The sequence below is a fragment of the Toxorhynchites rutilus genome, chromosome 3 (genome assembly GCF_029784135.1).
Source record: "Toxorhynchites rutilus septentrionalis strain SRP chromosome 3, ASM2978413v1, whole genome shotgun sequence".
Taxonomy (NCBI): Eukaryota; Metazoa; Arthropoda; class Insecta; order Diptera; family Culicidae; genus Toxorhynchites; species Toxorhynchites rutilus.
Genome location: NC_073746.1, coordinates 49,360,585 through 49,373,188, shown reverse-complemented (window position 1 = coordinate 49,373,188; position 12,604 = coordinate 49,360,585). Strand labels below are relative to the sequence as shown.

Below are 12,604 nucleotides of genomic sequence, written 5' to 3'. Positions count from 1 at the left end.
GAAGCTAACACTGCAGTATTCGACTTTCCTCCCCTTTGTGCCGGTTATGTCGGTGCATGCAATGCACATAAAATGTGTTGTGAATGCTCTCAATGACGTGCACCGATGACGTCATTCCAGAGGGGTCGAGTCGGGTGCTTACAGTTCTTATTCTTTACATATGCATTTGCAGCGACCGATTTACGCGTGAATTATTCGTAGTGGGCAATGGAAATATATAGTGCCCTCTTTTTCTCTTTGTTTCTTCGATAGCGGAAATTTTAAATCTCCCCGATACATAGGTTAGCTTTTTATTGACAGCACAAATGCGGAGAAAAAATCTGTAGGAAAATGTGCATGCTCCTATTTTTGCATCAATTGGAAACATTTACCGACTCTAGAATTGTGATGTTTGGCATATCAAGCAATAATTCTACTGGTATTCGAATCATGAAGATCCTTCGCCAGTAAAAAAAAAATATATTTCGGGACGTTTTTTATGATTTGGCATTCATGCTGAAGTTCGTAGTTCTACGTCAAAAACTCTCAAGAGAAAAATAAATAGCGCAAAAACGAAAAAATGATTTTCCTGAATTTCTGATATGGTATGTAGAAAAATGCTGCTCTCTATAAATGATATAAACAGCTAAGATCTCCTTAGTTTTGACAACTCAAAATACACAAAAAAGCTACATTGTTTGAAGGTTTTGTTTAAAATAGATATATGGTTTTTTTCCATAGAAAGTTCCTTAAAAAATACTTTTAATTTGTTGGTGATAGATCACAAATCGCGATCAAAAGTGACGAATTATCTTAAATGGCTATAAGCTAAAAAGTTTTTCTAATATTTTTTTTTGCATTTTTTTTAAATTGATTCAGCCTAAATACTCAAAACTCCTACAAAAAATGTATCCTATCAGTGTTTTTTCATTTCATTATATACTATCAGTGTTTTCTCATTATAAAATGAAGGGTTTTCTAAAAGTAACAAGGAGATCATAAACGTGAATCTATATCCTTCTCAGTCTGGGCTGTGTATATGTGTGTAAACGAAAAGCTTTAATGTGTGCTTATTTGCAATGTGTCTCTTGTTTCGCTCGCTCATATTGCTCTTATATTACTGATTGTGTCACATTCACTCACAACCCACTCACCCGAAAGAAATTCACCCGAATGTAACAAATATCCGAATGCGACAGCTACCTGAATGTAACATCTACTCAAATGGACACTTACCCGAATGCAACAATTACCCGAATGTAACATTTACCCGAATGCAAGACTAACCCAAAAGAAGGATATATTCGAATAATACGCAATTTTTATTATTAAGAAGTACTTGTATATTCATTTCTGATAAGTGTTATACAAAGATCATATTTGTCTTGTACGTTCATTTCCATCCAAAAAGTTCGCATTTTTCATGCAATTTGAGAAATAGCGGCGTTGGATAAAATTATTTTTCAAAATAATAAAAAAAGAAAGAATCCAGTTTTATAACGTATTATGAAATCTATCTATTCATATGAATAACGCTGACGCACTTGAAAAAAGGCTGACAATTTTAGTACATACGTATTATGGCACTGAAGTGCAATTTTTATTATGATTTTTTTTTCGTAATAAAAAATATTCTGAGATAACTGTAATGGGGGCGAAGTCTCCATCTAACGAGGATGAGGAACCGAGGCGGCCTCAAGCCGACAAGGTGATGCAATCTGAGTTGGCCGCCGACTCCAGGTAAACGTATGCTAACTAAAGGATCATCTTCTTTGTTTCAAACAAACCGGGCAATTGGTGGAACACAGGTTTGCTTGCGAGAGGCTGCCGCTTCCGATAGCGGATCGGCGACCGACTCGGATTGCGGATTACCTGCTTAATTTTCGAAATATTCCATAAACCATGCTCATTTTGTCATGGCCTTAAAAATCATTACGGAGGATGAAGACGGCATGTCACTTCGTATTTTTGTTGCTTTTTTATGTTGTTTTGATTTAGTTTTATTTATCAACAGAAGATTCGAAGAAACTCATCTTTCCTTCTCATTCGGGTAAATGTTCGGGTGAATGTCGCATTCGGGTATTTGTCACATTCAGGCATTTTAAAATAGTTTTCGAAGTGGTGAATAGGTAGATTACATAATATAATTGCGTACTTCTACGTCGAAAATATGCCGTCGTGTCCTAGATACAGCCCCTTAATTTTTTTTTCTGTTAATCTTATACTTTATGCAACGATGTATCAGTTTACTTTTTTTCTAAACGAATCATGAAGTCTAGTGATCCTGTTCATTGGATAATATGGAGCCTCAATGAATTATAGATAACGGTACTCAGTTTAAACAAAAGATTATTAGCGTGGAAAGATGAGAGGATAGTCACGATGCTGAGTAGCTACGATACATCGGACAGAACAACTATAATAAAAAGAATGAAACGAGGCGGCGTCGTTTACGTTAGCAAATCAAATTTTATTATAAATTACTATATGAATGTGGGAGGAGTATGAAAGTATGTTAGTATGAAAAATTGTGGACCGACTTGTAGGTGATTCTCGTGTTATATACACCAAGGTGAATTATAATATGCACTCGACAAAAAAAATTAGAGGAACAGTAACTTCGTAAAAATTAACGCATATCGATGGGATGCACATCATTTTGAAGCTACAACTGTCAGGTATTAGAATATTTTTCGTACATATATTTATCTTGGTGTGTGTAGGTGTAGTGGACAACAATATCGGAAAGAAATGACGCATTTGAAAACTCCAATAAATTCTGCACAAGGATGTACTTCTGATACGATTGCGATTAAATGCTCTTCTAATTTATTCCAAACTTTGAAAAATCGGCTAGAAAAAACGGTTGAACGTATCAATATGAAACGTTCACAGATGTTTAGCGAATACACTAGGCTGAAAATTTGCCTGGAAACATTAGAACTTACTACAATATTTGCAGAACTACAGTCGATTTTGTAAAGCACTATGAAAATCCTGTTTTTGACCTTTTTTTCAAATCAATGCAAAAAATTCAAATAATTTTTTTCGTCAAAGTAACAAAATATCCTTGTGCAAAATTTATTGCAGTTTTCAAAACTGCCTTACGATTTGCGGTGCGATGGTTGTTTATTGAATTATTCATCATCAAAGACGAAGGGGTAATTTTTCATTCAAACTGAAATATCTCGGTGTGGGAAGGTCCTACAGGAACGTTCTTGGAACCAAAAAAAGCTGATTGATTAGGTTATATGGATTTGCTGTTGAGTTGGTTGACAACAAATTGTGTTAGTTCAGAATATTCTTGAAAAAACAAAGAAAAATTGATTTTTCATTCCTTCCCGATATTATTGCCTACTACACATACACACACCAAGATAAAAATATGTTCGTAAAATATTCTAACACCTGACAGTTGTAGCTTCAAAATGATGTGCCTCCCATCGATATACGTTGATTTTTCACAAAGATACAGCATGTCAAAAATCACTTAAAATTTCTGATTTCGCACTCTGTTACTATAATTTTTTTGTCGAGTGTATTTTGTTTATATAAAACACATTAAAACACATTGTTTCAACAAACTCTACTTCACATTCCGCCTCTGTTGGCTGTGTCTATGTCAACTATCTCACTCAGTGTTGGAAAAAATCATCTTCGCTAAGATCAAATGTAAGTCTGGGTCCCTTCACATTGCTCAATTCCGGGTAATGAGAGGGCTGACTCATTAGCAAAGGTAGGTGCAATTGAAGGCGAAAATTATCAGCGTCAAATCGCCTTCAATGAATTTTATTCTTTAGTTCGTAAAAATACCATCGTTAACTGGCAACGCAAATGGAACGAAGATTAATTGGGCCGGTGGCTCCACTCAATTATCCCTAAGGTTAGCCTCAATCCGTGGTTCAAAAGTCTGGACTTGAATCGGGACTTTATTCGCACCTTCTCCCGACTCATGTCCAATCACTGTTCGTTAGACGCGCTGCTTTTTCGTTTTAATCTTGCCGACAGCAATCTCTGCGGTTGTGGCCATGGTTACCACGACATCGAACACGTTGTTTGGTCGTGCGAGTTGTATCTTGTCGCCAGATCGAATTTAGAAACTCCCTTCGGGCTGGAGGAAAGCAGTCCAATGTGCCAGTGAGAGATGTGTTGGCTCGGTTAGACCTTGATTACATGTCCCAAATATATGTTTTCCTTAAAGCTATCGATCTTCGAGTGTGATTGTTCATACATCCTTTTCCCCTCCTTTTCGTCCTTCGCGAGCTATAGGTTCCCTTCCTACTAACATTAGAATAAGTTAAATTGTAAATACATATTAGATGTAAGGATAGTTTCAAGAATTGAGTGTGAAGTGTCAGTGTGAATGAGAATGTGAATGTGAATGTGAGTGCGAGTGTAAACACACATCTCCTTACATCCCATCCTTTTCCTAATGAAAATGTGTCACCCTTCTAAACTCGAGTCGACCGCGAGTAATCGGTTTCCTATTTCATTAACCATAGAATTAAGGAAACAACATGTTGATATATGCTAGTTGAAATATAGTTAAGAGTTTGGCTCCATTAAACTTATGTAACTGAGCCTGTAAAAATAAACGGATTAATAAAAAAAAAGATCAAATGTATAGATTATCGGGCTAGGTTGCATCGAAAACCTATATATTCCAAACGAAAATTAAAATGACAGATCCAGGCAACCATTGAATATGAGCAAATGAACTTTTGTCCTTCAATATGTTTTGATGTTTATTTTTTCCACCCAGTGTCATTTTCATCTTGATTATCGGAAACGTCAAAACTGAATTTCATTTCAGCAAAATGAATATCAGCTGTTGTTAACTTCTAACCTGAGGTTGCTGTGTGCGGTTGGGTTTTGCAGTTGCCGGAGGCCGTAATCGGAAATACCTTATGAAATTCCCGATGTCGCAAATGACTTGACAGCTAAAACCACTCGTTGTATCCATTCTGCATATGCCGTTGCTACCGTCTCGCCAAATAAAATTTATTTTGAACTTAAATTCACTGCCAGAACGAATATCGTTTCGGATGTGATGAATATCAATTTGTTGCTTTTGATATCCAAAGTATAAATAACAGCGAAGTTATGAACCCCACTCAATGTCGCATTCATTCATTATAGCAAATTTGCTCAAGCAACAGCGATATGGACAATATGAACTCGTTTGTTATTGTCATCAATATAATGAGGGCAGTGTGTTTCAAGCTGAAAAAAGTCATTTACACTGGAACAAAATCATATTCGTTTCTCGTGAATATTTGTTGATGTTCTAAGACACTGATCTCACTAGCTCCACTATCCGACCAACACAATATCATGGAATTTATCTATAACTAGCTGACCCGACAAACTTCGTCCCGCCCAAAATTTATTTTTCGTTATCACATCCACGTTTTCTTACTAAGCGCTGTTCATGGGTCCAATCCCAGAGTTATTCATTGATTGATCTTCTAATCTACTCTTAAAATTACCTTTTACTATAAAATTCCTAGTACTTCTACCTAAACTCGACATTAAAATATCAGATTATTTTCAGGCACAATTCTCGTTCAAGATTTTTCAACCACTTGCAAATAACATGTTTCTCCGTTACGTTACATGCCAAATTTGGTTTTATTTGAGTAATGCAGAAATTTGTGTTTCTTTTGTATGGCAGAACCAGCCCCTCCCCTTCCCCTTAAGAGAGGGGGAAGGAGTATCTAATCACCATAGATTCATTTATTGCACCCTAAAACCTCCACATGCCAAATTTCATTTCATTTGTTCGATTAATTCCCGAGTAATGCAGAAATTTTTGTTTCATTTGTATGGCAGCCCCCCTAAGAGAGGGGGGAGGGGTATCTAACCATCATAGAAACATTTATTGCACCCTAAAGTTTCCATATGCCTTATTTGGTTTAATTTGCTTGATTAATTCTCGAGTAATGCAAAAATTTGTGTTTCATTTGTATAGCAGACCACCAAACCCCCCCCCCCCCCTAAGAGAGGGAGGAGGTGTATCTAACCATCATAGAATAATTTATTGCACACTCAAACCTCCACACGGCAAATTTCGTTTCATTTCCTTGATTAATTCTCGAAAAATTTAGAAATTTGTGTTTCATTTGTATGGCAGCCCCCCTTAGAGAGGGGGAGGGGTCTCAAACTGTCACGAAAACCTTCCTCGGCCCCAAAAACCCCTACATACCAATTTTCATGTCGATCGGTTCAGTAGTTTCCGAGTCCATAAGAATCAGAAAGACAGAAAGACAGACAGACATCACTCTATTTTTATATATATATATATATATATATATATATATATATATATATATATATATATATATATATATATATATATATATATATATATATATATATATATATATATATATATATATATATATATATATATATATATATATATATATATATATATATATATATAGATTTCTTGATTGGTGACTTCTTTCGGCCTTCCAGCGCATACATCATCCAAAACACCAGTGTTTTAAATCCACCCACCCAGAAACGAACAGCCTCATTGATATCAGTTGCTGATAAGCCTCAGGAATATGAATAGTAACTTTTATTATGAATTTGTAGTTTATGCATTTTTCACAAAATACTATTTCGATTGCTTGTCCAATACAAACAACCTGTCAGGTCATTTTCAATATCCAAATAACATAATAACATCTATAACATCTCGATTTCAGGATACTGCTAGTGCTATTGTACTAGTAGTATCCTGTAATATTACACTACATTATAAAATGAAGTAGGATCTAAAAAGCATGCATTATCGGTTGTTGGTCGTGTATATGTGGCAAAGTATGCGGAAAAGGTTAATGCGTGCTTATTTGAAATGTGTCTTTCGTTTCGCTCTCTCATATTGCTCTTATGTTGCTATGGCATATACATTCTACAAATGCTGTACTAGTATGGGAGGGTAGCACATTTTTTGTTATTCTTAAACTTAAACATTGAACTTTTTGCGGTCGGAATTGATTTCCATTGGAAGAGATCCTCTTATCTTTCCACGCTAATAATATTTTTTTTATACCGCGTACTTATTGTTCATAGGAACTTCGTGTATATTTGTGAGAAAGTTCACTAGATATTAATAAAAAAATAATTCGTTTAGAAAAAATGTAAACTATTACATCTTTAAATAAAAAAATTGTTGATTCCTTGTGATGGCAGAGAGCAGACAAACGATCGAAAAGGATTAATGTTATTAAACAGGATGGTAAAACATGAGCTAAAAATTAATTTTGGGTGTAATTGTTGATATCAAATCATGAATCTAAGGTCAAGAAAATAAAATTCGGATTTCGAATCACGTAAATGAGATTTCAATCTAGACTGATATTCCACTAATCAGTCTTGTATTTGTTCATCCATCGTATGAAAGCTGAAATTCGGTTACCCTTATCGGAACATCTAGCTAAAGCGAAAGTATGCCGCCGAACCGCAGTGAAAGAATGTAAACAGCAACACATGGAGCCACGTTATAACTTCATAACAGTCCACTTCCATTACAAACAATCTAAAAGGCAAACTACAATATTGTTTATTCAGTGCTATGGATATTTTTTTTCTGGAAGAAAAGAAAAAGTATGTCCGTCCACCAAATTTTGCAGCATCACGATAAAACAAAAACGACAAACTTTCAAGGAACAATAGTACTAAAGTTCCGACATGTTTGTCAAATTAAAAGTCCTGGGAGAGGTACTTTCATGGTGCATTTCTACATGTGAAAATGCCAGAATGGCTCCATCTTCGCATAGTGCTGCTGCCGAGAAGCTAACCCTCACACTCAGTTACTTTTACAGAAAAGTTGCTCTTTATCGCGTGCACTTGCGTTCGAACTCACAATCGACAAAGTGGAACTATTTTCCTAGGTATGAAAACTTCAGAAAGAAGAACATTCTTTTGATGTCAGGTTTACCTTTTTTAGTTCTGTCTGAAAGACACCAGTAGGTAATCTACACATCTAGACAAACTTGCAAATTCAACAATCATACCACCGACAATTATACGGCTGCATATAATGCTACCGCCTTCCCAAGTAAGGCCATTATTTTCCAAGAAATGATTTACAAGCGATCATAATTCGAGGAAACGATTTTTATCAATTTTCCGAGAATCATCCAGCGGTAGGATTCCGCCGCTCGCCTGTTCCATTCTCTCAGTTAACCAATTCATCACGTACCTCACCTTTTCACCAGGGATAGCGAAATAACACTCATCCGCCAGGTTGCCTTTTCTGCTGCTCCTCTTCGAGAGGATTTTCATAATTTAGCGCGGTGCACGCTGGCTGGTTTTGATTGCGTCGGATGAGAAGGAGAAGGAGGCTCTGGAAAAAGATTTCTTTCCTCAAGCGCACGGTGGTGGACGGTAAACGGACCAGGGATCTCGGCTTCCATTTTGATTTTGTGTGTAAAATAATGTAATTTATTCTGCCGGTAGCTATTTCAATTTGTGCTCACCCACCGAAAGCGGACGCCCTTCTACCCCGAAAAGTCGGGGAAATCTCATGAAAATGGGAATAAAAGGAAGAGACTGGGAATAGAGGAAACATCTCCGCTTAATGATGTTTTTGAGTTTTTCACCGATAGTGCTATCGATGTTCAGCTAAAAGCTTTTGCATACCGTTGGAGAGGAAAAATAAACAAAATTTGTATATTGGGTCAACAGACCCAGTTTCGTTCATGGGACCCTCCCAATGCAATCGTGCAATTCAGAGTTCGATTGCTGTCGTCTACGGGTAAAATCCGAGTTTAGTACGATAATGTTTGCAACTAATTATACTATTTAATGGAAGTTATCGAGCGATGGTCAGGGATAAACAATCAGAGTCAGAGTGATTAGCGCTATTTCAAGATAGAAAAGCTGTACATTTATTGGGGTTGGTACCAACCATGAGTGAGCAATGATAATCTTTGTTGTTTTTCATCTACACGGATCGTTATCATTGAAAAACGAAACACAAAATATGTCACAGTAGTGAAAATATTATCCACTGGTAACAAAATCGTTCACATATAACTAAAATACCAAATTTGCTCCATTAACAGTTTCACTCGAACATGAATCAGCTTTCACCTCGTCGTCGCCCGTTGATAAAATTCACACGCCAAACGATACCTCTGAAAATCGTACAAAAAAAATGCAGCGCCAGTTAAAAAAAAGTGCCGATGAAGTCAAAATGGAAACAAACCTAATTGAGGTGTGGAAAGTATGTCGCTTCGGTTTAATCGACACAATGCGCGGGAAATGTGTATAATCCGTTGTGTTCTACGAAACCACCGAATGCACACAGGTGGGGAATTGCGGTGGATCGTTTCATAATTGAAAGCAGTTTACCGGGAGCCACAGTGAATGTGCTTTCTCTGAACGGATTCCACTCGCAGCGTGGGCTAATGAGGCAATTTACGTCACTTTTCTATTATTTCATGTATTGTGTCACAAAACGAAAACCGTTTCAGGTGATGGAGTACTTCTGCAGCGCTTTGTTTCGTTGTCCCATTGCATCCCACCGTTCCAGTCAAGTGGAGTTTTATCAGTTGATGATTCTGATAAGAAGTTAATGTCAATCTGGTCATTCCCCGGTGGCCTAAAACAATTTATTGGAGTTCTTTATCAGTATCCATTGACTCCATGATACCAAACATTAACAATACGCGTCTGGCAGTTTAATTGAAAATCCAAACGGAGTACTAAGTGTACGAACAAACACCACTATTGCACTTGAAACGATGACTCTGCCGCCGGGAGGAACTTTGTGTTGATTTACACGATTGAATTACATCGTACACATGCCGTCGTTTCATGTACAGTGAAACGTCATTAAAACGAGCCTGATTTCCAAACTAGTTCAAAATTCTCCTCACTTGTGTTCCCTGTTTAATTTGCCTCTAAATTCAATCTAAAATACTGAACTGTATGCTTTGCATTCACAGATGTGTGCGCGCTGTAAAAGCTCTTCGCCGTTCAAATGCCGCAGAGGCAGAATTGGCTCTTGTTTCCCCCACTTTTCGCCGCAAATGTTGGTTACACAAAAAATGTATACAAAAGCATAAAGCATATTAAAACAACGCCCGCTTTCTGGCATTTTGTTGTTTTTTTTTCGCTCTACTGCTGTAGAACTTTGAGTGGGTCGATTACGCTAGCAAATAATTGGCTGGTGGGATGGGGCAGGCCAGCACAGCAGTGGAGAAAATTTTATTGCAGTATGCAATAGATATGGTTTCTGAAAATGAAATCCGAGAACACACCCATAAACCACAGGATCACTTGCAATCCCCAGCTTGATTCTCAACTTTTAGGGAAAACTATGAATATCGATTTCCTGTCAAATTGAATGCAATTAAAACTCTGATGAAATGTTATAGTTTCGATGGCGGGAACTTTCGTAAACATGTATGAGTTCGAGAATTGAGAACATAATTGCACATTGAGAAAAAGAGAATGTTTTCCAGTTATAGCAAGTATCGTTTTTTTAAGGCAAAAACAAAATAATGGAAGAATTTAGTACAGGGTATAGTAGTGGAACATCTGAATTAGTGTATTTGAATAACATTTTGGGAGTGAAAAATTAAAAGTTAATAGTTTTCAATGCGTAATTATTAATTTTATCCCAAAAATTCATATTAAAATTGATTATTCTATCAATAAAATTAAAGCTCTCAAGCCACTTACAATTTATTCCTTGACGCCCAACCTCCATATTCCTTAATTTCGCTGCAATATCGATATAAACAATTCCTTTTAAAAATTCAAGCAAAATCTTCAAAAATCGCGATTTTTACCCCATTATACTTATTATAGTCACTTTAATTTCACCTTAATGTTGGAAGGTTAATTTTTTTCTTGAAATAAGTCATATTTGAACTATAAAAAAATAATGTAGAAATTTGTGTTTCATTTATATGGAAGCTCCCTTTTAGAGAGGGGAGTGGAGTGTCGTTAGACACCATAGAAACATTTATTGCACCCCAAAACCTTCAGATGCCTAATTTGGTTGAATTTGCTTAATTAATTCTCGAGTAATGTGGAAATTTGTGTTTCATTTGTATGGCAGCAAACCCCCCCCCCCCTAGAGAGGGGGGAAGGGTCTCAAACTATCATGAAAACCATCCCCGGCCCCGAAAACCCCTACATACCAATTGTCATGTCGATCGGTTCAGTAGTTTCCAAATCCATAAGAATCAGACAGACAGAAAGACAGACAAAAAGAAAGACAGACAAACAGACAAACAGACAGAAATCCTTTTTTATATAAATAGATAGATAGGCCCTTTTAATATGTTTGTCGTCTTATACCGTCATGTTCATGAAATTTAATGAATTTCCTTATAATTTCCAAAAAATTGAAATAATATAAAATCCTCAATCACAAAATCACAATGATGATATATCAAACCACAATCATATTGGACTTCAAAACGTTTTCCAGTTAGCGATAGATGACTATGAACAACAATTACTCCTCTCATCGATTGGAGCTGTCACAATATATTTGACCATTTTGTTATCCTATACTGATACCGACGAAGATTCATCGTCTGTACCATAGCACAATAAAAATAAAAGCTCGCCATCTATTTCTGCATTCGTCTGGTCTGATGGTGACACCTTAACCAGATGGAAGGTTACCGAATCCTCCGACCACAAACCACAAAACTGAATGTGCAGGTATATCAAATTTTCATACCCCACCCCCTGGCCACATTCGATCCCCGCATCATGTGTATCAATTTGTAGCTTTCTGTTTCCAATTTGCTCCGTTCGCCCGAGCAATCATCCGACGATGGATGCACTCAAACTCAATCGTGTAGTTTGTAATCATCGTTCGTTCAGTCTCCCCCAACCTTTGTCGGAGATTAGGTTGCCATTTAAGAGAAATCCCGCTGAGTTTGTACACATACAAATATATACATAAACATATTTTTGGGCATGGAAAACCGCAATCGATTGCTTGCACTCGTGACAACAGTTTCGTTCACGCCCTTCTGAGGAACGCTGTATAAGTTAATATGAACTATTTTCGCAACATAATTGCATCTACATGGAAAATTGCACCTACGAAACATGTTGGAAAAAATTATATTTCCGTAAATTTGCGCTGTTTCCTGTTGGTATAAAAACGTTGTATCACTTACGTTACGGAATATAGAAACAGTGCGATAAGTGAGTTAATAAGCGAGAGTACATAAACAGTACATTTTAATTACGGACCTGAAAGTAGCATGCATCAATTGCGCAAGGCATTTCGTTGCTGTCGGATTGGAATCGGTGAAATTGGACCAAACATTGACGGGGCGGGCGGCGGTATGTTGATCTGATTTTGATTTTTATGAATCGATCTTCCTCAAATTGCTTCAGAGCATTGATTCCCATTGAATGCGAATCATGTCAGTGCAGAAATGAAATTTAATTGACTTACGGACAATTATTGCCACTGCTGCTCTGATAGTCTCTACCATTAGATTGCCATCGCCATTGCTCGTTATTCACTTAACTCGATGCAATTGATTCGCCTCGCGGGGCTGTATGTTAAGTGCATTATACGCAGAAATAATTATGTTATTCGCCTCGATTCAATCTTCAATTGTCGCAT

At 36.7% G+C, this 12,604-nt stretch overlaps 1 protein-coding gene across 4 annotated transcripts in view; it reads left to right on the top strand.

Annotated features, from left to right (window-relative positions):
* LOC129774925 (polypeptide N-acetylgalactosaminyltransferase 5) overlaps positions 1-12,604 on the top strand; it is a 162,761-nt gene that overhangs the window by 100,746 nt on the left and 49,411 nt on the right. The gene's annotated exons all lie outside the window — the stretch shown is intronic.